Source organism: Ochotona curzoniae, unplaced genomic scaffold (assembly GCF_017591425.1).
Source record: "Ochotona curzoniae isolate NIBS_2020 unplaced genomic scaffold, NIBS_Ocur_1.0 contig_3498, whole genome shotgun sequence".
NCBI lineage: Eukaryota > Metazoa > Chordata > Mammalia > Lagomorpha > Ochotonidae > Ochotona > Ochotona curzoniae.
In genome coordinates, this window is record NW_024465885.1 from 7694764 (window position 1) to 7722699 (window position 27936).

The 27936-nt window shown below is 38.6% G+C and overlaps 1 long non-coding RNA gene across 1 annotated transcript in view; it reads right to left on the reverse strand.

The window, feature by feature from the left end:
• LOC121156706 overlaps positions 1-21681 on the reverse strand; it is a 70750-nt gene extending 49069 nt beyond the window's left edge. The window contains exons 1-2 of the long non-coding RNA XR_005883914.1: positions 21524-21681; positions 3637-3780 (exon numbers count right to left, since the gene is read on the reverse strand). This is a non-coding gene — a long non-coding RNA (uncharacterized LOC121156706). The remainder of the gene's footprint in view (positions 1-3636; positions 3781-21523) is intronic.
• Between the last annotated feature and the right edge of the window lie 6255 nt (positions 21682-27936).

A 27936-nucleotide genomic window follows, 5' to 3' on the forward strand; every position in this document is an offset into this window, starting at 1 on the left:
AATTGAATCAGTGCTCTGACTCAAAAAGTAAATTTGGCTTTGTATCTAGATCATATTAATATTCACTTCATCTGCTTCCCAGTAGATGCCTGCTTTTGATTTTAAACACGGATTTTTTTCAGGCATTTTTTGGGGTAACATAGAATCTTCAGATGTATTTTTCTCTAACAATTTTCTTTGAATATTAGCTGTATCCCACATGATGTGAGAAAAAAATAACCCAAACTATCAGCTTGTCTACTCTAAGTATTTCTAAATGCAAAACATCACAAAGACTCAATATTGGAAAAGTGTATACTTTTCCAGTGTATAATTATAGGTTTATAATTGGAAAGGAATAATGAAAATAATTGTGATGAGCAAATATCAGGAATGGTAATGATGAATTTTGAAACCTATTTCCCAATAAAAAATAAGCATGGCTAGTAAAAAAAAATTGCTCAGTCCTAACAATTTCAAGTCTTTGCTAAGTATATACAGCCTTTGGAGAAACATTTATTTGAGGAAATCTACTTAAATCAATACAGCAATAGCAAAATTTCCGGGCTCTTGAAAGACCCTCTCTCTCACCACCTCTCCTAGCCAGGGCATTTCATTGAAATTCCTTCCCAAACAACTGTGGCTAAAAATGAAACTCCTTTCTTAAACTCCCAATCAAGGAATATAGCATCTTACAGGGAAGAGATTTTTATAATCTCTGGGTTGTAGAGGCTAAATTCATGGTAATGTAACTGAAAAATCAGGGATGCCAGTGAGTCTCAGCTTACAGCAAGGAAACTTCACCTAGACATGGCAGGCTAAGAACACTGGGGCTCTGATCACTGTTCACCCCAAATCACTTCTGGGATGGAAATTCTATTACAGGAGAGGCAAACTAGACCAGAGGTCATGGTCCCTACCCAGGACACACAGCAGCTGGCTCAGAGAGGCAATCTGGAAGAAGAGAACTACAAATCTCTCCCCATAAGAAATGAATGTAAAATACAATGGGGTGAAGCTCCAGCCTAAATGTGCCCCCAAACAATGGAGATTCTGGTAGCAGTTACATGGAACTTGGTACATCTATGCAGGTAATAAAGCACAGTCAGCTAGTTAGCCAGGGAGCACCAGAAAAAGGGACAGTTAAAATGAACCCCCCTGGGATAAGAGCAACCTCAAACCATCCCTCCAGAAGTATTTCTGCTAAGGGGCTCAGGTTTAATTAGATCAGTCTCTGGAACAATTCAAGACAAAGGGTATTGCCAAAAACAATAGCTCAACCAGCCAGAAAACAATTAGAGCAATCAGTCAGCAATTAATGGAACCTAAGAGCTCAGTGTGATACCAAACAAGGCAGACTGCTTAATAGAAATATCAGGGCAAGAGCTGTCTGAGTTTTGCTGTCATCTCCTGCAGCTGTGTGCCTGCCCAGATCTGTGTCCAACAACATCGAAGACTGCTATGGTTTACATGCAGTTTGAATGTGTCCCCCAGGGCTCATGCGTTGTGTCAGGATTTGTTAGGTTGATGGGCACAATTAGTCAGTCTTAAAACCTGATAAAATTGGGCACAAATTGATAAACTTGCAAATCTGGTAGGAATTTTGTGGCTTTGGTCAATAGTTAACACCAAGTTGGTCATATTCTGCTGCCTTAGCATTAACTTGCAAGTTCCTACCTTGGCTATCCCAAACCACCAGAGTAGCTGCATTCTACAGTTTTCAACAGGGCTTTCTGGCACCCAAACTTTCCCTTAGTATGTCCAGTAGTCCAGACAACCCTCTCCTGGTCAAGGACCTCCTAGCACCTACCCACCTAGGATATAGACTCACTTAGAACACCCCCTTTTTCCCCAGCACTGCACCACTTGCTGTCTAGGAGGCCTGAAGCCTTACTTCACCCTTCTATGCTGTGACTTCTACAATAAAGGTCTTCTCTGCCTTGACCTGTCATCTCAGTGCCTTCTTTGGACATAAGCATCCTAACCCTAAGATGTCAGAAGTTTGATCCTCTATGTGGGCATGTAAGCGAATATAATCTTAAAAAGTGAAGGGAGGGGATTGGGGTATTACACTTTAAAAGAGTTCATGTAATTCACCCAGAGTGAATGAGTTCTGGAAAGAGTAAATTGCAATAAAGGAGTTAAGACTGGTGTCTCCTTGCCCACTGGCTTTCTGTCTCCTGTGTGTTCTTTTCCTGTCATAGGTACGCTCATGGTAATGCCATCCACCATGCTGTGACACTGTCAAGGTACTCTCACCAGAGGCCAAATGGATGCGACCGTTCAGTCTCAGACTTCCAGCCTCCAAAACTGTGAGTTAAATATGCCTCTTTAAAAGTACCCACTCTCGGGAATTTTTCTTCGACAATAGAAACCTAAAAATTTTACTCTGTAGGAGAAATAGATTTTTTTTATCAGTCTTTAAACAAATGAACAAGAGGGGACCCAACCAATAATCAGATTTTCTACAGTATATTTCCTAAATCTCCAATTCTAAACCAAAAATTCTGAAATGTGTTAAAATATGAACATGTGACAATGGTAAGGAATGAGCATGAGTGACAGACGCTATCTACAACCTAACACAGTAAATTGGATTTTTACAGAAAAATAAAGCATCCTGACAAAGGTGGTTAAGTAACTGTAATTGACAGTAAGCATGTCTGTTTCGTCTTTCTTTTTTAACTGACTCCAAAGTAATTGTATAAGGATAGACAGACAACTCTATTATTGGATCTTCAACATGTACACATGTAATGCCCTTGCCAATTATAGCACAAAGAAGGGGGATGAAAGCAAAGCTGTATTGGAATAATGAAGCGGCACCAGATGGTAGTTCGAACAGGAACAAGTGGAAACAATCAGAAATGGTAAATAATAAGTTAATATAACAAAATTCTATAAATTTATTCTGTCTTTTCTTTGCTATGTTTCTTTATGAGACATAAAATTATACAAAATAATAGTTTGAGTAACATTGTTAGGTTTGAACTACCAATATGAAATATGTATGGAACAAAATTAGAGAAGACAATGTTTCTGAATCTAATTTGAATTATGTTCATGTAACTCCAAAGTTCATTCTGATAAAATAGGATTGGGTAATAAATTAAATAAATAAATAAACAGATAAAAGAATTTTTGGTAATCCTTAAAAGAATCACTAGGAAAATAATTTTTCAGTTAAAAAAACTGAAAAAAAAATAATTGAATGTGAAGTTAGGGGCAGAGATTGACTTATAAAACTACTAGCCAAGAAATATGAAGTATGTGGGAAGCCACAGCAGTTGGAAGTCGGGGGGAAGACATTCTCCCCGGAGCCTGCGAAGGAGCCGAGGCCCTGCCAATGCCCTGACCTGGGGCTCGGGGTCTCATGCTGTTCAAGCCACTCACTTCATGGTAATGTGTCATGGTAGCCTCAGGACACTCAGAAAGATATTTAGAACTGTTCCGAAGTGGTTTCCTAAATGAGCAATGATACTTACTTTACCTGAATATTTAGGAATTAAAATCTCAGAAAAACATGACCATGATTAGGGATTAAATTGTGTGCCTCTGCCTTTAGTCCATATGTTTGAAGAACTAGTTTTCCAGAATTTCAGAATGTGGCAGTATTTGGACACAGGGTTGTTACAGTAAGTTTAAATCATGTCTTACCTGAGTTCCTGCTATGATGTGACTGGTGTCCTCATGTGACTGGTACGAATTTGGACACAGACTTTACACAGGGAGAATACCATGTGCAGACTGCCCACCAGCAACAGTTAGGCGAGAGAACTGGAACACATCCTTCCCTTGTGCCTGCAGAGAGAGCGCAGCCTTGCTCACACCTGTACCCTCCAGAACCGTGGCAGTAAATTTGTGTGTAAGCCTCCCCATTAGCAAGGACTTTATTATGGCAGGCTCAGCAAAGTATTATACCTGCCACACTAACCCCAAGTCTTAGCAAGTCTGCGTATTCTGTTTCATCTCCTCTTAGTTTTCTATCCATGAACACACAAATCCATGTTTACTTAAACACACAATACTTACATACATACATGTAATTGCCATCCAAATATCAGAGGCAGTTTTCAATTAAAAGAATTATTGGTTTACACTACACAAAGCCTAAAGAGCTGGTCGGAAGTCCTCTGCCGCACTAAGGAATAACAATGTCTGATTTACCATTTACTATTAAGATGATTAAGATATAGATACTATAAAGTGACCTGTGAACTTGGAGAAGACCAACCATTGCAAATTCCTTTTGTTCTTTTAAAAATTTAAGTGACTTTTGTCCTATAGAAAAGATAGCTCCCAAAGGATACGGTTTTATTGCAATGAACTTAAGTTTAAAATCGTATTTCTGCTTGCTTTCTTTTTATAATTTTCCTTCAATATCTCATATCCTTCTTTGAAGCTGGTTTACCATCCTTGCTATTCTCTCATTAATGAGTTCAAAAAATCTTGGACATCTGTACATCATTGTAATATATTTATATTAGATTAGAGTCATGCATTTAATATTTAGAAAATTGTACTCAAATATGGCTTAGATCAGAGAAATCAGACTTTCAGGTTTCATGAAGAAGAAATATTACTGAAATAAAATGAGGCTGGGTGATTAAGAGTTGTCAATTTTAATTTTCCAACTAATGTCAATTTAGACTTCACACAGAAAATCCAGTAACATCGCCATTTCTTAAAGGCAGCGCAAGGCTTTTTCACAGCAAAGGAGTAGGGTAAAATGTAGTTGAAATTTTGCAGCGTGATGAAAATTTGCCCTGCTCAATTTTTCTCTTGCACTGCACTATGGTGGAAACCTCAGTGACAAGCATAATTTAGAAAGCCTCGTTTTCAAAAGCAGTTTCCTTTGTACTTCAGTAGTTTATTGCATTCATTCATTTGAAATCTTTAGTGGTCTTTTGGTCTCCCACTGAATGCCTAGCAAGAGACAAACAGTACCAAGTATATGCCAAGTGTTTGCTTTCTACATACAATGTGCTTATTGACATTGTGGAAAATGTCTTCCCGTGGAGGTATATACTGAATTAACCCCAAAATGGTTAAATGAAAAATTGGCAGTGCCTGGTTTCCAAGACCTATATTCCATGTTCCATCCAACTCCCCGCAGATGTACACACTGGACGGCGGCAGGTGATGCTCAGCTCTGTGCATCCTCCCTACCAGCTGCATAGGAGACCCAGATGCAGGTTCAGGTGCCTTGTTTCCACCTGACTCTGGTGCAGGCATTTGGGGAGCAATTCAGAAGATAAGATGGAAGATCCAGATCTCTCTCACACACATTCTTTCTGTCTCCCTGACTTTCAAAATAAAAAATGAAAGCAAAAAAAAAAAATAAAAATAAAAAATAAAAGCACATTTTTGAGAAAAAAGCACAAGTTTAATAATGCACTATATTTTAAAAAGATTTATTTATTTTCATTGGAAAGGCAGATATACAGAGAGGAGGAAAGAGAGAGAGGAAGATCTTCTGCCTGATGATTCACTCCCCAAGTAGCTGCCGTGGCCTGAGCTGAGCCCATTCAAAGCCAGGAGCCTGGATCCTCCTTCTGGTCTCCCACGCGGGTGCAGGGTCCCAAGGCTTTGGCCCATTCTCGACAGGTTTCCCATGTCACAAGCAGGAAGCTATATGGGAAGCGGGGCTGCTAGGATTAGAACCGATGACCATGTGAGATCCCAGCACATTTGAGGCAAGGATTACAGCTGCTAGGCCACCGTGCTGGGCCCAGTAATGTGCTATTTTTATGCCAGTTCTTTCTCAGTCAAGTTGGTGCCCTGACAGAAGGGGTTCATAAATTATCTTCAATTATTTCTCCCAACAAAAGAAATCCACTTTCCTCTCCATGGGAATGAAATACATAGCAGAACATAGAAGATGCTCAATACTAGTGGACCTTGGCTGGGCACAGTGACCTGGACTTAACAGGACCTTCAGGCAAAGCAGAATACTTTTCCCCCCTCTTCTTTATCCCTAGCAGGAAAACTGGGCACAGAATAATAGTTCCTTGTAGATAAAATAAATAAATGCCAATGAGATCAGTTTGTCGACTTTCTAAGAGATACAGAAGTCTTGTTCAGCTGATGTAATGTTGTAAGGGTAACTTCTCTTAATTAGCTTGGCAGCTCCACAGGCTTGGGCCCTAAGGCTGTGAAGCAAAAAGGGATTAGATATTATTATGAGCTAATTTCCCTTACTAGAAGCTCTCTGGACATAAATCTTGATTCAAAGGAATAAGTATAGCACTCTGGGCTTCAGATCAGTTTGTAAATATATGCAAGGGGAATCTTGTGGCAGCCTAAACCTTGTTAATGACGTCATGGAAAGCTGTTAAAGGGCACACAAGAAACCAAAACTCAGAAAAATTTAGGAGCTGGAGATATTTTAGCTAAGAAGGAGAAAGACTGGGTGAGGTATATTGATTGAAAATATGAGCTATTAAATTGTTTGAGAAGCATAAAATAACTGACTTGCAGAAAAAAAGCCTGCTGCATATGCAATCCCAAGAGGGGCTGGTAGAGTTATGTTGGTTAATGCGGGAATCCTTCTCTATATTTGTTGTGAAAGTAATTCCAGTAGAACACATCTGGCTGATGAACAGGGCAGTGAATAATCTTTTCATTCTTGTAATTGTAGCCACGAAAGTTGACTCTGTTCTTTCCCCTAAAATGAGGTCCTGGAGCAGAGAAGGAAAACCTTCTATAGACTTCTGAGAAGCATTTATAGATACCCAGTTAGGTAACGTGCATGTGGGACAAAGGGTCTGTTTTGCAAATTAGGGTAAGAAAAGGTTGACACACAAAGTTTACTTTGCCTCCTTGACAAACCACCAGAATAATATATATAACAATCAAGATAAAGTTAATCAAACTCATAGTAGTGAGCGTTAGCGATAATTGGATAAACTATTGACGGCTTCTCAGATGGGGAAACTGTGAAAGAGTACTGATGAAATGTTAGAACTACAAGCTGGGTGATTTTACTCTGAGTCCCACAAAGTGGGTAAGTGGTTGAGATTGGAGAGAACTTATGATATAATAAATATGGAATGATGGGCACAGTAAGATGAAGACCTTGAAGCAAATATAAATTAAAAATGTTAGTTTTGATAAATAAGCTGCTAAGTTGGTTCACAGTTTTATTTCCCTGGAAGCAAGTAATTCATACAGCAACTAAAAGTTGTGTAATGTAAAATTGAAGAAGCAGCACATCCAATCTCAGTACTGTTTTGATTCTTTTTGTTTTTTCTATAGTCTATGCTTCAGGATCAACTGTTATCATTTGGGGACATGATCACTGTTTGTTACACTGTGGTCACTGTGAAGACTTTCCGGTGGTAGTCATTCAGTCTTAATTATTTGCCTGTTTGTTTTGTTGGAAGATCATGTTTGGATCATCTGATGGATCAGTAAACATACAGCAGAATTTCACACTCTGGAAGGCACACAATTGAAACTTACAACATAATTGCTAAGGGGAAAGATTATGAAATGAGCTTTTATGATTTCTAAGGTAGGAGCTAACTGTTACTAAATCAAACCAAAAATACTGATTCCATCCCTATTATGAAAAGGTCACTCAATCAGATAGCCAATTACATTTTATTATTTTCCCATGTGTGTCCTAGGTAATGTTAGCAGTAGTAAAGATCTGAGGTCTGTAATGATGCAAGCTCAACACTCTTTCTCTAGGTCCATGCCACAAAGCATCTCTTTTGCACCATCACCTGTTCAAAAGTCTGTACCTCTTTCATGAGGAATTCTACAGATTAATAACACTGCCATTTTGTGAACATGCAAAGAGTGAGATGATGGAGAAAGCACTGTGAAATTTTCCTTTAATGGTCTCTGTCTTAAATATAAACTGAAGCTCAGATTTTAAAAATCCAAATTATCTACTAATTATCACCTTACAAAAGAATCAGCTTTTATTTTTACTGACATAAGCAATGTATGATAGGAAATCAAGATCAAATGAGCATCTTATACATTATTTTGTATAAATAATTTCTAAGGCAATAAAATTAAATGTATTTAATACCATGTGAAGACATGCACATACATTCTTAATCTGTCGTCACTCCATAAACTGAAAATAAGCACGTAAATTCAAGCCTCCTTAGTGACAACTTCAATATTTGTCTTGCGCAGAAGTTATCCATCTATCTAAATGTTATATATCCAGCAAGGGAATTTAACATAGTTTCAGATCTTAGAGGGACAGAAGACCTGGAAAATATAACCAATGTGAGAACATTAAGTCCCATGATTGGAAGATTTAATAAGATTAAATGCTTTGAAAAACAGGCAATTCCAGTAAGACCATTTTAGGTACATTTTTCTATTTTTAAACAATTTTTAGAAAAAATTTATAGCTCTTAAGATCCAAGGAACTAATGGAAGGCACTTTGGAAAGAGAAATCATTAGAAATTAAGTTCAAGTGTTGTACTAATTAAAATATTGTGCAAACACGATTTTCATATGATGATAAAACCAGGGGGAAGACAGGAGTTGTTTTTAATCTAATATTAAGTCCTTTAATTTGTCCAAAGGCTCATGTATTTACCAAGCATATTTTAAGGCCTTTGAAATCATTCCCAAAGCTCCGACTGTCAGTTTTTCCTGTTATCTTGAATCCAAGTGATTAACTAAATTGTCAGTTAAACATTTTCCCTGAGTTAGTGTTTTGGCTGGGGAGAGCCTATGAAAGACGCACAATTCATTTTTTTTTTCTTCTTAAATTTCTTGACTATTTCTTTAGAGTCGATTCATCCATAGTGTGCCCTTTAGTCCAGAGCCATTTGTGCATATATGTGATGAATGTAGCTCCAGAGAAGGAAAGGAAGAAAAAAGAATTAGCTGACTTTAGACAAATTGACATTGTGAAAGGCACTTCACATTATGCCCTGTGCGAAGAACAGTGTCTTACTCCATTTGGGCTACTTCAAAAAAAAAAAAAAAAAAAGCCATGCACCAGGTGGTTTAACCAATCCACATTATTCCTCACTGCTTTGGCAGATGGGAAACTCAAGATTAAGATGCCGATGAAGATGGAGTTTCTTCCTGATTTCATAGATGACCATCTTATCATCTCTGTGTGGCCTCAAGTGGTGGAAAGGAGGTGGAGAGGCTTTTGGGGTCTCTTTTATAAGGTCACCAATCCCATTTGTAAGGTCTTTGCCATCATGACCAAATCACTTCCTAAGAAACCCATTCCCTCAAGTGATCACATAAGGGATTAGGATTTCAATATGTGAACTGAAGAAAGTACATGACAATCAGTCAATAACAGAGGGGAGTCACTTACATGCAGGCAAGAAAACTCATTTTCAAACATACACATGGACAAAAATACAGGATCTAATGAAAAGAGAGAGAGAGTAAGATACATAAATGAGGTTTGGGAGGAAGGGAGAGAGGAAGAGAGGGAGAGAGAGAAACTAAACTAATTTAAACAGTAATTAGGCTCTTGACAAGCCCATCAAATACACAGTTTAAAATGATATATTTTAGTCCCCAAAGTCCAAAAGACAGGGGAAGGTTTCTCCTGCTATTAAAATAATCTCTGTTTAAGATTGATAAACCAGAGAATTGCCTCTTCAATTTCTTCCCTTTTCCTTTGAATGTACTTTCTCACATGGATAATCTTGTTCATGTCCAAATTTTCCCAATGTGGCTACTGAGTATCAGAGTATCCACTGTGAATTCATGCCAGGTAGAGAGAAATAGGCATGAAGTATAACAGGATGGGAAAGGGCATCCTTCCAGGTGGGCAATACAGGATGAGAAGGGCCTGCTGGGTACAGTGCTAGGAGAATCTCCCATCTCCAGAAACTGAGCAAAGACTGTTTTTCAACTATTGGTATTCAGTGAACAAAACAAAACAAAGTAGTTCTCAATGGCACAAAAACAAGACTAAGAAAGATCCCAAGGCAGGTTCCCCCCCCCCCCCACTGGAAATGGATTCAGGAAGGTCTTTATGGCTTTGTCTTGGGGACATTCCATCAATCTGTTCTTCTAGAGCCTCAGTTTACAACTCCAAGAAAAAAGTGACAAGAGGGTCTGAAGCGGTAGCCTAGCAGTTAAAGTCCTCACCTTGCATGCGCCAGGATCCCATAGGAGCACCAGTTTGTATAGTGGCACCCAGCTTCCCATCCAGCTCCCTGCTTGTGGCCTGAGAAAGCAGTCGAGGACGGCCCAAAGCCTTGGGACTCTGCACCCGCGTGGGAGACCAAGAACAAGCTCCTTGCTCCTGCTTCGGATCGACTCAGCTCTGGCCATTGGGGGTCACTTGAGCAGTGAATCAGTGGACAAAGATCTTCCTCTCTGTGTATCTGCCTTTCCAATAAAAATAAATAAATCTTTTTTAAAAATGACAAGAAGACAGGGCATCAAACAGAAGCAGGTCTACCCAAGGTACACATTTTCAGTTAGAACGAGCCAATCGGCTCTTGTAACTAGAGGACTGCACAGTCCTCCCATAAACGACTAAACAGTGTCCTACAGAAGGAGCACGGAATGACAGGCCAAAGGTTTCACCTAACTATAGAAACTGCAGAGTCCATTATTTTCAGAATATCTGAGGATTTCTTACTCATAACATCACCTGGAGACTATAATTTTTTTTCAAAGATTTATTTTTATTATTTTTTTATTGGAAAGGCGGATATACAGAGAGGAGAGACAGAGAGGAAGATCTTCTGTCCGATGATTCACTCCCCAAGTGAGCGCAACAGTCGATACTATACCGGTCTGAAGCCAGGAGCCTCTTCCGGGTCTCCCACGCGGGTGCAGGGTCCCAAGGCTTTGGGCCGTCCTTGACTGCCTTCCCAGGCCACAGGCAGGGAGCTGGAAGGGAAGCGGGGCTGCCGGGATAGAGGCGCCCATATGGGATCCCGGGCGTGCAAGGCGAGGACCTTAACCACTTGTGCCACCGTGCGGGGCCCATCGTATAATTTTTTTTTTAAACTCTCACAATATCATATGAGTTGTTTCTGAATTGAAAACCCAAGGCCACTGAACTTACCTGGACAATAAGACGCTGGACTTTATGCTAGGTATATGTTTGCAAGGAAGGAATCTCAACTGAACTTGAACTGTGGTTATGCAACAAGGTGGAGGAATCCACCATGGGGGGAGGGGTATGGGAGGGGTGGGGGGAATCCCAGTGCCTATAAAACTGTATCACATAATACAATGTAAACAAACAATAAAAAAAAAAAAAGGAAAACCCATGCTCCATTTAGGGACCCTATGACAATTTCCATGGCTGGGAGATTTTACATCTTCATATCTTGTCATTTTTTCTTTTCTCTGAAAGAATATTTCTGTTCTTTCCACTTGTTTTTGATTTTTATAAATTCTTTGTTTTTATTTGAAAGGCATATTTACAGAGAGCAGGACAGAAAGATCTTCCTTCAACTGGTCACTCTTAAATGGCCTCATTTAAAGCCAGTAGCTAGGAGCCTCTTCTTGGTCTCTCACGGGGGTACAGGGGCCCAAGAACTTGGGCCATCCTCCACTGCTTTCTGAGGCCCCAAGCAGGAGCTGGATCGGAAGTGGAGCAGCCAGGACACAAACTAGCGCCTATGTGGGATTCCGACACTTGAAGGCAGAGGATTAGGTAGTTGAGCCACCATACTGGCCCCAATTTTAATTTTTTTGCTTAAGCATTTTACTGTTTCTGCAAGAAATAAATAATAAAAGTAAGCAGTGAGGGCAGCAGCACCACCACAGAGAAATACGTGCTTTCTTTATTTGTTTTTTTTTTTCATAAGTGTCTCTTGGAATCTTCTTTGAATAGGTGCAAATGTTTATTTGTTATATGACTAGAGTGAACCTTTAGAAAGTTCTTAAAAGAAAAGGATACGGAAACAAAGATACATTGGGATTGCAGACATTATAAAATTTGCTTGGGTAGTTGGAAACCAGAAGACAATACTTTAAAATATTCATACTGTGGAAGAAGCCCTGAAATTTCAGTTGTGTAGGTACATAATGGATAACTAAATTATAGATAATATATCAGGAAGCAGATTTTGAGTAATTATGAAGCATACAAATTTTATAGTTATTGTAGCTTCCATCCATGAATCAGAGGGTCCGCATTATGGTGCAATAAATTTCTTCTCCAAATAGGCTGACTGTGTAAAATTTTCAGGGTAAAATAAGATATAATGTAATTATACTTATATAATTCTTACAATATAATTACTGTTTGATAAACTGGATTCGTTTAATTGGTATGCTTAAAATTGATTTAAAAGAATTTAAAATAAGTTCTTAATAACATGTTTTTGCAAGCATAATTTTTAAAGCACTTATATGAATTATATGTATCTTATAAAGTCATATGAGCACACAATTTTCTCTTTTAGCACTTAGTACCTAACCAATAACTTGACTTGTAGGTGAGAATATCTCTGTCCTTTTTTCTCCCGCATATTTCATCTACCTTAACCCTAAAATTATTCAATTTCGTAAAGACTCCACTGACCCCTGGGCTGACAGGTTGGCAGCCAGCTGCATCAAGGGCTGTGGTCAGAAATGCTGTGTCAGCCACATTCCTCATGCAGGACCACCAATTGGCTTGCAGGACAGCAAACACCAAGATGGCATCTGTGTGCATGTTGCACTGTTACTGACCAATCCTGTCTGTGTTAGTCTATTTAAGTTGCTATACCTAACCAGACTTGAATTCCTGAAAGCAATTTATAGGCTGCAATACCAAGCCAGACTATGTAAAACACATCTAGGAGCTGGAGAGCTGGAGATCGAGGTACCAGCAGATTTTGTCTGCTTGAGGCCTGTGTTTTGGCTTGTAGACACCATAGATATCTTTTTCATTGTATGTTCACATGGTGAATGTAATGAAAGAGCTTTCTTGGGCCATATATGAACTAACTGCATTCTTGGGGATGAGGGGAAAGAGGGGTGGTTTGGCCTCATGATCTGATCTTTTTCTCTGAGATTTATCTCCAAATATATTCACCTGGGTAGGGATCTCAACTTAGCAATTTAGAAAGGGACACAAACATCCTGTTTATAGCAGTGTCTTTGGAAGTTTGGCATTAGTTGCTGTCTTCTGCATTTTCTAATTGAAGCCAAATGATTTCTAGAGAATACAGATTCATTTGGCTCATCCTTTTGGTCTCAGAGTCTGAGTTCATGGCCCTGGCACCTGCTAGGGGACCTCCTGCTGGATGATAATGTGGTAGAGGATGTCCTCCTGGGAGACAGAGCAAGCATGTTAACTGAGCTCTCACTTCCTTTTTTCCCCTAAAGCTACGAATATTATCATGGAGTCCACATTATTGTAACACCCTCTAACCCTGATTATTTCCCAGAGACACTATTTCTAAATACCATTAACTTGTGAATTTAACAGTTAAGATTCCAACATGTGGGGCTCAGTGTGATAGCCTAGTGACTAAAGTCTTTACCTTGCATGTGCCAGGATCTCATATGGGTGCTGGTCCATGTCCCAGTGGCCCCATTTCCAATCCTGCTTCCTGTTTGTGGCCTGGGAAAGCAGTCAAAGAGAGACCAAAGCCTTAAGACCCTGCTGGAAGAGGTTCCTAGCTTCAGATTGGCTCAGCTCTGGCCATTGGGGCAACTTGGGGAGTGAATTAGCGGACAGAAGATGTTCCTCTGTCTCTCCTCCTTTCTGTATATCTGCCTTTCCAATAAAAATCAATAAATCTTATATATTAAAAAAAAAGATTCCAACATGTGAAATTTTGGTGGGACATATTCAAACCATGGTAGGTCTTTTGTGTCTAGAAAGGTCTGGGTATTTTCCCCGCATATTTCACCTGCCTTAGCCCTTCATTTTCCCTAGTTGCTCAATACCACACTGATTCTAACCCTGTGTTAAAGCGGAAAGTGTTCACCACACAAAATCTTTGCTACTCCCAGCTGAAACCAGTTGGCTGCTGGAAGTCTGAAAGTCCACCAGACCCACAGCACTGTTACTAATAATGTTCGGCTAAAATGAAAATCTAGGGCAAGTGCTGAACTCAACAGTTGGTTATACAAAAGAGCATGCACAGGACTGTATTGGGCAAACCAGCCCTGATGATATGAGATACACGGAGTTAAATTCCCTTTTATTTCAACACAAGTTCCTAAGGCTCAGGCATTCAAAATGAAATTTCCCTGGGATGTTTAAAGTATGTCTAAAGTGTGATGACTCTAGTGCCATTTGTTTGGTACACAATGCAATAGATGATCCCTCTATTCCCTTGAAAGACGTCTAAGAAGGGAAGAGTCTAGCTGGATGTCTGCTTTCTGTTGTTGTCTGAGGCTTGGACAAGAAGAGCTCTAAGTTATTACGTCACTGCCTTCTAGAATGATTAAATGATCTAATAACTGTCAAATAGCATTTACAGTGTAATTATTTGCTAAGTAAAATCCACTCCAGAGCTAGATGGGAGAGAGAATGAAATGGTAGTTGCTGTGGTTTCTGTTCTTTAATAGACTGTTTAGGATTTCTCTTCACTATAAGGAAGAATTGCCTTTGGTGCTAAAATAAGAATCCTATTTGACATGGTGAGGAAGATGCAATGACATGATTGCTGTTCTCAAAGGGCCCTTAACGTAAGACCATGTTGTTTGGGATTAGAAACTTGATTAAGGGCTTTTAGGTCCTTGCACTCTGCCTAGGAAATATCCTTAAGATCTGAAACCTAGAGCTATCTGTGATACTTTGTGCTGCAGACAGGAAGAAGCAGCTTCAGGGAAGAAAATTAGAATGAGCTGAAAATCTTTTCAGACTCCCATTGCAGTTACAAGAGAACACAAAATGTTAGCCTTGTAAACAGTGCTGTGACTCATCATAAGATGGTCTCTGAAATTACATTTATGAAAACCAATATACTCTACACAAGAAGTCATATAGCAGCTTTGATGTGTTGTAAAGTTATGCAATTATTCTGGTTTTAGATTAAAATGCCTGACATCCCATGTTTATGCTAACCCTACACAACTTTGGGCCATTTGTTATTTTCATACTGGAATAAAATGTTCTTTAATGGAAAACTTGGTGAAATGAATCACAACCTAAGAAGAGCATGTGGGTAGCTCATAATAAAATAAAAGCATTACCTTTGCTAAAAGCATCAGTAATTTTTCAAGTAGGATACACTTTGTATTCAGTGGTAATTACTGTGTTTTTAAAAACAAGTGTTTGAAAAGCTTGTACAGCTTATTTCTGACCTGCTGACTCATTTGGATTTTAATACTTCTTGATGACGTCAGATTCATTTTTTTTCAGAAGGTAACATCACATTTTTAGTCATGGCATTCCCAGTTCTTGCACTACTCCTGTTCATCATCACCTAGTTGATAGTCCCAGTTCCAATTCTTATAAATCTGCAGACACCATAATGAAAAAAGTTTGAGACTGTCAATAGGTAACTTTTCACTTACTCAAAATCAAAGGGTCATGCGCAAAGAATTTGCCTTTGCAGTACACTTGGTTTAATAAAGACTTGTGCAGAGCTCTCTGTAGGACCATGATAAAGGAGGTCAATTGCTAGGAGATAAGCAGACCTGCTAGCTACAGTAGAATATGGTAGAACTTCTGCACACAGTTTGCCTACTTTTCCATCTGTTCAAATTCTTGGCTCCTTCAAAGCAGAAACCTGAGAGCATGAAGAGGAACATGACTAGAGCTCTTCCTATTTCCTATTCCCATGACTTTTGGTAGTGAAGGCTACTATTTGTTAAGCCTGGAACAAAGAAAAACGTATTTTTTCCCCATTTTATTTGAAAGTCAGAGAGAGACTTCTTTTAACTCTGATTCACATCCTACAGCCAGAGTTGGGCCAGAGGAGTCAGAAACTCCATTGGGTCTCCCATGTGAGTACTAAGGGCTCAAGTACTTGAGCTGTTATCTGCTGCTTCTTGGGGTGCACGTTAGCAGGATCCTGGACTCAGGACTCAACCAGGCACTCCGATATGGTATTCAGATGTTCTAAGCAACATGCTAACACTTAAGTACTATGCTAAATACTGGCCACCCACATCAACTCGTAAGAGTAGTTTTGTTTGAACAGAAGCTCCAACTATCCCTAAAGCAGAAATATATGTTGGATAGAAAAGAGGATGAAAATGTATGTTTCCTCACATTTAAGTTATTTTTAAATAACTTAGCATGCACATTGAAAGCCTTTGACTGTTTGCTCATATAGTTTAAAATCGGGAACAAGACATATTTAAAAAAAACAAGGATTATTTTGCTTTTGTTTTTGTTTTTCCTTTCAAAATAGTTGAACAATAGGAGCTGTCATATATTTACATTGCTTTAAATATTACTTATCTATTTTAAAAGGCAGAATTACAGAGAGAGAGAGACCGAGAGAGAGAAGAAAAAAGAGAGAGAAACAAGAGAGAGAGCTTCTATTTGCTGGTTCATGCCCCATATGGCCTTAATTTGCTAGACCTGGGCCAGTCTAAAGCCAGGAGTCAGGAGTTTCTTTTGGGTCTCCCATGCAGATGGCAGGAGCCCAAGGAATTCAACTGTCATAGATTCCCCCCCACCCCAGGCACATTAACAGAGCAGACATGCAAGTGGAACAGACAGGAACTGAAATGGGACTCATATTGGATGCCTACATTGCAGGTGAAAACTGACCCACTGCAACACAGCAGGGGTCCCAGCTTCTCTCTTAGAGTTCTTCATACAGTGTATATCTTACTGCTATGAACTATAGCTGCCCCACTCTGTGTGGAACAGTAAACACGGTAACTGTGTGTGAACTCCTATTATTTGGAAAAACTGAGGCAATGAGATTTTATAGTTTATTTTGAAATATGACTAATTAATATACAATAGTGGATTTTCAGTTTTTAGAAGGAAAATGAAAAAATAAACAATACCAAAACCATAACTAACAAATTCACATATCAGGTTCTTGACATACCACCATTATCATAATGAACACATATTAGGTAATCAAATACTTATTGATTTGAATTCTAAACTTTAAAGTAGGTAGTCAAAAAATTAGGCTGAAAATATGCTGACTCCGTGGTTGGTATATTTTAGAAATTGCTTCAAAATTCCTTGTTATCAGTTTGTTTACTTGTCATTTTTATCTTCACATGAAAGTAAATTGTAGGTTGAAAAACTTCAGTTATCTGAATTTCTTATTCATTTGCACTGCAGAATAACATTTTAAAGTTCTAAAATATCTTCAGAGTTGACAGACTTCTGAAGTGTTTTTCCTTTCAGTTTTGGTGCCAGGAATAAGCATTAATTTGTACCCTTCTTAAGTATTAGAAGAGATCTAAGGTCTATTGGGGATGAATTGTTTGTCTCGGGCCTGAAAGTGAGAACTGGTATAGACCAAAGTTTCTTTGTGGATAAAGATGAGCTTGAGTCCTGATGCAGCTCCTTCTAGGCTGTGTTGTGTGATCAGCAACAGATTATTTAACCCCTTTCTTGGGGCACTATTTAGGCTCCTCATCTATGGAATAAGGGCACTTAACAGGTTAATGAGTATTAAAGCTTTGAGCTAGAAAGCTGCTGATATAAAGATCTGCAAAGGGCAGCTATTTTCCTCCTTAGAGTTAAGGCTATTAATTATCATTTAAAGCTACCAGGCGGGCCCAATAATGACCCTTTAGAATGCTTTTTTTTAAAGATTTATTATTATTATTATTATTATTATTTTTATTGGAAAGGCAGATATACAGAGAGGAGAGACAGAGAGGAAGATCTTCCGTCCGATGACTCACTCCCCAAGTGAGCCGCAACCGGCCGATACTATGCCGATCCGAAGCCAGGAGCCTCTTCCGGGTCTCCCACGCGGGTGCAGTCCTCGACTGCTTTCCTGGGCCACAGGCAGGGAGCTGGAAGGGAAGCAGGGCTGCCGGGATTAGAACCGGCGCCCATATGGGATCCTGAGCATGCAAGGCGAGGACCTTTAACCACTTGCGCCACCGTGCCAGGCCCAAGGAGAGGACTTTTAAGGTCATTAAGCAAGACAACTATGAGAAAGGGTCAAACTGCTTTCTGGAGTGGCCATTCCACTTAGAATGTAGGAATACATATGAGAATTTCAGTTGTAGTGCATCCTCACTGACACTGGATATTGTAATCTTCAAAAAATTTTTAGTTTTTCTGATAGATGTGCCATGGTACCTCATTGTGGTTTAAACAATTACACTGAACATCTTTTCATGTACTTATTTATAAATCACATATGTCTTCTTTGTTGAAGTGTTTGTCAAACATTTTGCCCAATTTTTAACATAGTTGTCTGCTTGGTGACTTTTGTGAGTTCTTTGGATTTTATTTATTTACTATGGGCTACTGCGAAATTTGCAAATTCTTTCTCTGGGTTCATGGTTAGGACTTTCTATTTTCTTAACAGTTTTTCAAAAATTTGAAGTTTGGCATCATGTCTAAGTATTCAATTTTCTTTTAAAATTTTACTTCTTTTTATTATCATTTTATGATACAGTTCCATAGATCCTGTGATTTCCCTTATCCCCTCCCTCCTCACTGAGTTTCCCTATTTCGTTCTTCATACACAGTCATATGTCCATCATGGCGGGCATGGACAATGGCAGAGAGTCCACCTCATGTCACTGCTATTTTGTACACTTTCTTCTAAAAACTTACAATTGTATGTATACTGATATCTGAGGTCCATATTCAGTTAATTTTTATATAAGATGTGAGGTTTGAATTTCATATTTTTCAGGCTACAATTGTTCAATTGTTCCATTGCTGAGAAGACAATGGTTTTTATCAAATTTACATTGACCTTTAGTACCAGGCTATCATTAGGAAGTTTGCTTCGAAGTGTTACAGAGCACATATGAGTTGCCTGTGTTGCAGGAAGCAGCTATTTTTGGCTATGCCACAATGCCTGCCCCAGAATTGACACTAAATATTGTTTTTTAAAAAGGATAACAATATTTGTGGGTCTGTGCCTATATTTCAGCAATCTTATATATTTCTTCATCAGTAGCACATTTCCAGGATTTACTAAACTTTAATATAATTCAAAAACTGCTTCCAACTTTGCTAAGTTTTAAAATTACTTTTGGCTGTTCCAGGGTTTTTTTTTTTTTTTTTTTTTGCCTTTCCATATAATTTTTAGAATTATTTTGCACTGTATTTTTTTTTGAAATCCTGTTGGAATTTCAACTGGAATTTCTTTGGAAAACATCCCTTAACTTCTTTGATTATGTCTCCACTCATGGGCTACATTGATTTATTTCATCAGTATTGTGTAATTTTCAGCATGCGAGTCTTGCAAATATTTTGTTATATTTATAGTTAAACACTTCCTTATTTTGGAGCTGTTGAATTTCAAAAAAATAACTTCTGTTTCTAATTGATCATTACCAGCGTCCTGAAGTAAGACTAAATTTTGTACTGATTTCTTGAGACCTTGCTAAATACATTTAATAGTTATTGGCATCTTTTGTGAACTAGTATTTGTTTCTTTGTTTATGTAAATGAGGGAAGTTTTATTACTCATTTTCCAATATCTATGATTGTATTTGGTTAACATGCCAGTTGTAACATATTTTCTGTGTTGAGGCATTGCATGCAAGTCCTGGCTCCATTATCAGCCCTAGCTCTCTGCTGATACACACCCTGGGAAGCAGCAGCGAATAGCTCAAGCACTTCATCCCTGCTACTCCATCGGGTTCCCAGATTTACCTCTGGGCTTCTAGCCTGAATAAACCCCCTACCTGTCTCTCTGTCTCTCTCCTCTCTCTCTTCCCCTCTTCCTTCCAAGTTAATTTTTAAAATTGCTTAATTAAAAAATCTCAGTACTTACAATGTTGAATAGGAAAGATGAATGAAGCCATTTTGGCATGGGCATTGTGCACATCAGAATAAGCTGTCTCTTGGCATACTGGTATCTCGTATCCAAGTGCTGATTTGAGTCCTGGCCTCTCTGGTTCTGTCCCAGCACCCTGCTTGTGCACCTAAGAGGCAACAGGAAACAGTGCAAGCACTTGGCTTTCTGACACTGGAGGAAACTTCAAGTTTCTGGCTTTAGGCTGGCTCAACTCTTGTTGTGTGGACATTTGGGGAGTCAGTCAGCTCATGGAAGATCTTTCTTTCTGTTTCTTTCCCCCTTCTGCCTTTAAAGTATATGGAAATAATAAATGCATGTTTTTAAAAAGAAAATGATCATTTTACTGTTGCTTCTGATCTAAGAAGGAGAACATTCAATTTTCACTAATAAGTGTGATATTAGCTAGAAGAGTTTTTGTTTTTTAATCATCATTTGGTAAATATTCTTTCATATGTTCAGGAAGTTATGCTGTATCCACAGCTTATTCAGTTTTTTTGTAAATCATGAAATTTATGTGAATTTTATACAATGACTCTTCTACATGTCTTGATATGATCATAGGAATTTTCTTTAAATATTGCAGATGTATAGATTTGTCATGGATCAAGTGGTCATTTATTTTTATATTGCTTCATAAAATATGAAGATATTATAGAGGATTTGGGGGACAATGTTCAGGAGTGAGTCTACTCTTTAGACTGATTTACTTGTCCTCTGCAGTTGGGATTAAAAGGATAAACAAATTTGAGAAGCATTCCCTGATGTTTTATTTTCAAGAAGTTAGAGAACTAATGCTATTTCTTCTTTTATAAAACACCAATGAAGCTATCTGAGCCAGTAGTGTTTTTTTTTTGTTTTGTTTTAAGGTTTTCTTTTTTTTTTAATTTAGTAAGTTCCATCTTCTTTACTAGTTGTAAGAACTACTCAGAATTTTTACTTTATTTGGAGTGAATATTAGTGGTTAATGGTTTTTGAAGTACTGGTCTATTTCACATAAATTACTAAGTTTATATGTAATTAATTATCCACAGTATTTCTTTATTTCTAATGTTTGTAGGATCTGCAATAATATATTCTATTTAGTTCCTGATACTAGTAATTTATATCTTCTCTGTTTTACTTTTCTAGTTTTTTATGGTAGAGATTAACCAAATTTGTTAAAATCATTTTAAAAATTAATTTTTGAAATCTCTATGCTGGTTTTATCTTTTCAGTTTCTTCTTATCTCAGACATATCCTACTACCTGCTTTGGATTTAGTTTCTCATCCCTGTTTCTTATTAAAACTTGCATTGTCAATTTTAAAACTTCTTCTTTTCTGACTTAACCATGAAGTGTTATCCATTTCTCCAAAAGAACAGCTTTAGAGGAATCCTTCAAATTTTAATATGTTAGATTTATGTTTTTAATGTAATATGTTTTTAAACATTTCTTAAATTTTCCTCTTTGACATACGGTTATTTATTATTATTTGCTTAATATTAACATGTTAAGAACATTTTACATTATGTTATTAGGTTATTGCTATTTGGTATGATTCTGCTATTCTCAGAGAAGACATTTTGTAAAATATCAATTTTTAAATAATTGTTAAATTTTGGTTGTAACCTAGAGTGTGGTCTGTATTGGTGATTGTTTCATATGCAGTTGAAAAGTTTGTGTACTCTACTTTTATCGGTTGAAATGTTCTATAAATTTAAGTTAAAATTTACTTGTTGAAAGTACCATTCAGTTCTTCTATATTCTTCTGAATGTTGTTCTATAATCCTGGAGATGCTGAGGTTGTGCAATATAATTATACTTATGTTTGTTTCTCTCTTCTGTAACTCTTGCTTCATGGATTTTGAAGCTCTCTTGTTAAGATTGCTCTGTCTTGGGCCCGGTGCAATGGCGCAAGTGGTTAAGGTCCTCGCTTTGCACGCACCAGGATCCCATATGGGCGCCGGTTCTAATCCCGGTGGCACCACTTCCCTTCCAGCTCCCTGCCTGTGGCCCGGGAAAGCAGTCGAGGACGGCCCAAAGCCTTGGGACCCTGCACCCACGTGGGAGACCCGGAAGAAGTTCCTGGTTCCTGGCTTCGCAACGGCATGGCATCGGCCATTGCGCTCACTTGGGGAGTGAATCATTGGACGGAAGATCTTCCTCTCTGTCTCTCCTCTCTGTATATCCACCTTTCCAATAAAAAAAATAATAAAAAAAAGATTGCTCTGTCTTAACTGTGCCAGACCCCGTATTGGGAAACGCACACAAGAATTAGGTCTAGGATGGCCTCAGATGAGGTTTCTTTGGCAATTCCCTACCAGCTGAACTGCTGGACTCAAAAACCCTAGCCATGGAGAGAATTGCAGATTCCATGGTCTGATCATGGAGTGCATGTGTCAGAGCTGGGCCTCAGTGGCTCAGATAGAGCAGTGGACAGAATATCCAAATGTACATGGAAGATACAGCAGTACATTGGAACCTCTGGAGGACACCTGGCACCATGGCAGAGGATGGAGGAAAGAACGCATTGTTCAACTACCCCAGCCAATCGTTGGCATTGAAGATTTGGGCAGTTGGAAACACCAAGGTGAACTATAGCAGCCAGTGGATTTGGGAGAGATTTCATCATGATTGGAGTAGCAGGATTGCCAGTAATCCAGGACTTTTGAGCTATCAAAACCTCTTGAGAAACTCATGGCATTGTAAATTTCAATTTTTTTCCCTGTTGCTGATTTTGTATTGTGGCTTTTCATTTAAGAGGGATGTGTGGTGACTGTGTAAATGGAGACTATCATGTCCAGATGTGAGGATGCAGTGCAATGTACATCTCTACTCCAAGATCAAAGACGGACTACAAATGAAACTATTAGCTATCTTGACACTAGGATGCTGGACTCTGTCATTGTCCATGCCCACAATGATGAACATGTGACTGTTTATGAAGAGCTATGTTATAGTAATAATATAGGAGAACTCAGTGGAGCGGAGGGGACTTGGGGAGGGGGAAGGGGAAATCCCAGGGCCTATGGAACCGTATCATAGAATGATGACAACAATTAAAAAAAAGAAGTTAAAAAAAAAAAAGATTGTTATGTCTTCTTGGTGAATTGATGGCTTTATTATTATGTAATATTCTTATTAACCACTTGAATTATCTTTTGATTAAAAAGGTGTGATATACCTCCTCCATAACTTCTATTTTTATTTACCTATATAGTTTTTTTTAATCTTTTCTGAAAAATTCAGCATTTTGAGTGATTTTTTGTGATAACTTAATTTTTAAATTTTTCCATAGTTTTCAAAATTTTATTATAATGTGTCTTGGCATGGCTTTTTTTGTGTTGACTTGCTTGAATTTAACTGAATTTCTTTGATGTGCAAATTGATGACTTTTACCAACATTAGGTAATTTTCAGCTATTATTTCTTTACATTTGTTTTCACATTTTTCTTTTCTAATAGAAATTTGATTACCCAAAGTTTAGACGTCTTGGTACTGTCCCACAAATTCTTTTCTTTCATCTTCATTTAGTTACGGAGCCATTCCAAATCTTACATTCAATCCAGACTTTATATTTTCCTTTTCCAATTGTTAAAAAGATTTATTTATTTTTATTTGGAAGGCAGATTTTACAAAAAAAGAAGGAGAGACAGAGAGAAGATCTACTGTTCACATCCCAAATGTCCCCAACATTCAGAGCTGTGTTGATCCAAAGAAGAGAGTCAGGAGCTGCTTCTAGGTCTCCCACATGGGTGCAGGGTCCCAATGACTTGAGCCATCCTCCTCTGCTCTTCCAGGTCACAAACAGAGTTGGATCAGAAATGGAGCAGCAAGAACAAAAACCAGCACCCATATGGGATGTTGGTACCACAGGCAGAGCATTAGCCTGCTGTGCCATCGTGCTGGCCCTCAGATTTTATATTTCCAATAAAACATTTTAGTAATTGCATTGATGCAAAATTCCAGTAAGTTAGATCAATGAGAAATTCTATTAGTGTTATGCTGAGTGTGTATATATTATGGTTTGTGAACATGTCTAAAAACTCATAAACACTCCTTTCATCAAAAAGTTCAGTTTAACTACTTTCCCTTTGATTACTGTGTGCTATATTAGTCACTTGCATCTCACAAATAGAATGCATAATAAAAGATTGTTGTGTTGCAATCTAGGTCATGATAGAACAGGCAATACAATTTCTTTGAGGCTCTCTTATTTGGAGCACTTCACCCAAGGATATTAGCTGCCATGTCATGACAACACATGCAGACAACACGTGTGTGGGGTTTTTTTTTTTAAGGATTTTAATTTTTGTTGGAAATTCAAATTTACAGAGAGAATAGACAGAGATCTTCTGTCTACTGTTCACTTCCCAAGTAGCTGCAATGGCCAGAGATGAGCTGATCCGAAAACAGGAGCCAGGAGCTTCTTCTGGCTCCCCCATGGCGGTATAGGGTCCCAAGGTTTTGGCCTGTCCTCTACTGCTTTCCTGGGCCACAAGACAGGGAGCTGGAAGGGAAGTAGGGCTGCCAGGATTGGAACCGGCACCCATATGGGACCCCGGTGTGTTCAAGGTGAGGCTACTGTGCTGGGCCCACATGTAAGTGTTTTAGCTGATATCCAGAACAAAGACTCCGTGAGATTTCTGGAATAAACTACCAGGCACTCTAGTGAATAAGAATTGAGATAATTAGGACCCGGCACAGTGGCGCAAGTGGTTAAGGTCCTCGCCTTGCACGCCCGGGATCCCATATGAGCGCCGGTTCTAATCCCAGCAGCTCCACTTCCCATCTAGCTCCCTGCTTGTGGCCTGGGAGAGCAGTTGAAGATGGCCCAAAGCTTTGGGAGCCTGCACCCTCGTGGGAGACCCAGAAGAAGTTCCTGGATCCTGGTTTCGTATCGGCATAGTATCGGCCGTTGTGCTCACTTGGGGAGTGAATCATCGGACGGAAGATCTTCCTCTCTGTCTCTCCTCTCTGTATATCTGCCTTTCCAATAAAAAAATAATAAAAATAAATCTTTAAACAAAAGAATTGAGATGATTGCCATTCGCAGCTTTTTAGCTGCTCAATTAAAGATAAGTGAGATATAGATGAACAGTTCCATTTGAGCTCTTCCCAATCTGCTGATTTTTAAATAAAATATATGCTTTGATAAGTCTGTATATCTTGGGGTTAGTTTGAAATCCAGTAATAGATAATTGGAATAGATTTTATTATTTGTTATCTTTAAGTATTTCTGTGGATACTACTACTATAACAAAACTCCTAAAATGTATAGAAATCACTTGGGAATCTCAAAGAAGGTGTTAATGAAAGCTTTAGAAGACCACTTAATAGATCTCCAAATGGCTCTTAAAGCTGTCAATGAGGACTTAAAGTGAGAAAATGTATTTGGAAGCTGAAGGAAAAGGGACATTTGGTATGCAATGACAAAAAGTTCACAATATTCTACAGCAACATGGAATATAGAAAGCATGCCTAAATGGAGTGGTAAACTAAAAAATATTATGCTCAGCATCAATGATATCACATCAAAAGTTGAGAAGATAGAAATGAAGTAACAAATAACTAACATAAAACAATTGTGAATTACTAGATTAAAAATGCCATTAGGACATGATGGGGGTAAAAACCTGTGATATAGTCATATAGTGTAGTGGTGCTATTCTTCGTTCAAAACTCAATAGAATTTTTTAAAGATTTATTTATTTTCACTGGGAAGGCACATTTACAAAGTGAGAAAGATCTTCCATCTACTGGTTCACCCCCAAATGGCTACAACTGCTGGAGCTGAGATAATCCAAAGCCAGGAGCCAAGAGCTTCTTCTGGGTCTCCCACACGGGTGCAGGGTCCCAAGGCTTTAGGCCATCCTTTCCTGCTTTCCCAAGCCACAAGCAGGGAGCTGAATGGGAACTGGAGCTGCCAGGACACAAACTGGTGCCCATATAGGATGGTGGTTCTTAGCAGTGAGAGGAGGCCCCTGTAACTCAACACATTTTAAGGGGGTGCTTCAGATATACAGTTGTCCCTCTAAAATTCGTAATGGTATAACTTGTATTTCAATAGGGCTTTAACAATTAGCAATATTTTCCCTCAGTAACTTGGCTGGAGGTTCAAAGTAAGAAATAGTTCCAGCATGACAAATATAATTAATATATTGTATATTTGAAAATTGCCTAAAATATACTGTAAGTGGCCTTACCATGAAACATTTTAAGAATATGAGTTGAAAGCATGTTAAATAGCTGGAGGTAACTATTCCAGTCTGTATACACAGGGCAAAATACCATGTTGCACAACCATTACCTATTAACATTTTTTTAAAAAGCAAATGAAAAAAGTTCCTAATGTCATGAGGGTAATGAGTAGAGCTTATATTCAATGGAGTAAGATTCATAGGAGAGCCATAAATTTTTTAAGAGATTAATACTATCAGTGGCTTCGAATACAGGAACAAAAGTCATACAGAATGTGCGCATTAAGCAACATGCTCCTAAATAACCCATAGATTAAAGAAGAAATAGCAGGCGATATTAAAGATATTTTGTAAAAGAAGGAGAAACAGAGAGAAAGATCATCTGTCCACAGGTTCACTCCCCAAGTGGCTCCAATGGCCAGAGCTGAGCCAATCCAAAACCAGGAGCCATGAGCTTCCTCTTCTGGGTCTCCCATGTGGGCAAAGGGTCCCAAGGCTTCGGGCTGACCTCTATTGCTTTCCCAGGCCACAAGTAGGGAGCTGGAAGGGAAGAGAAGCAACTGGGACACAAACTGACATCCATCCATGTGGGATCCCAGCGCACGCAAGGTGAGGACTTTAGCTAATAGGCTACTGCGCCAGGCCCAAGATTTGTGATTTTAAAACCTATCTAAAACTTCCCTGCCACTCATCCAATCAAAAGTTGACATCAACTTCTACTTCTTTTGAATGTAGGCATATCTTAATCACTCACTTCCATAGCATAGAATGTGGTAGAATTGGTGTGCATGACTTCTGAGGGCAGGTTTGTAAAGGGAGTCTGCTGTCTTTGTTGGAGTGTTTGCCCTTGGACCCAATCACTATTCTTTAAGGAAGTTCAGAGAAGGGGAAATGCTACATGCAGATATCACCACCTACAGCACAGCTGAAGTCCTGGCAAGAGCCAGCATCTACTGATAGTTGACTGAATCTTCCACATCTCAAACTTCAAGTTAACCCAGCAGATACTGAGAAGAACTAACACAGATGCTCATTGCCAAGCCTCGTCAAGTTTAACATTGCTGAGAAATATATATTTTGCTACTGCTTTTAAGCCACTACATTGTGGAAAGGGGTATCCTTTAGCAAAAGCTATTTAGAATTCTGTGAAACAGAAGCTGAGCATTTGTGTTAAAACGGAGTAATGCTGTCTTCTCATTTTGAAAGTCTTGTCACATATAATGTGTAAAATATTGATTTTATTATTTAACAATTAAAATTCTTGTAATGAACTGGATGCATTGAGAGGATGCTGTTTTGAATTGCTCCTAAGTATGATTGGAACATATTTATATTGGAAAGAGTGAAGTGAATCATAATGAACATGTAGGTAGACTATCAGAGTTATGGTTAATCAGAGTTGTTTTTTAAATTTTTATTTTGATACCTTGAGCCTATTGGCAGGCTGACAGAGCCCACGGTGTTCTTTTCATTGTCCCTCTATTAGGACACGGTGATCTGATGTTCATCACCACAGACTGCTCTAAATCAAGGCAAACTAGCTGCCATTCTGGCTTTGCTTCTTGTTGTGATAATTGTATCAATGTTACCTATGGCAATTAGATGCTATTAAATGTCCTCCACTATTATGTAAACCTAGCCTCTCCACTTACGGTAAGGCTTATACTCCCTAAGTTGCAATTGCAAGTTACAACAGAATTACCCTTGAGCTTCTCAATGATGCTGAAATGTGTCACTGTACACTTCTTACTACCCTAGAGAAGGGTATGTCTTCTCTTTCTTTATCTCCTGTAGTACATAACTGATCAATTTAAAGGTGGTGCCTACTGCCCTGGCCATTTTGTTTCCTCCATAAATTCATTGAATGCAGCGTGTCCTTTCTGTTTCACTCACCGTAGGGCACTATCATGTCTAAGCTCAAAGGAATCATTGCAGCAGCATGTTAG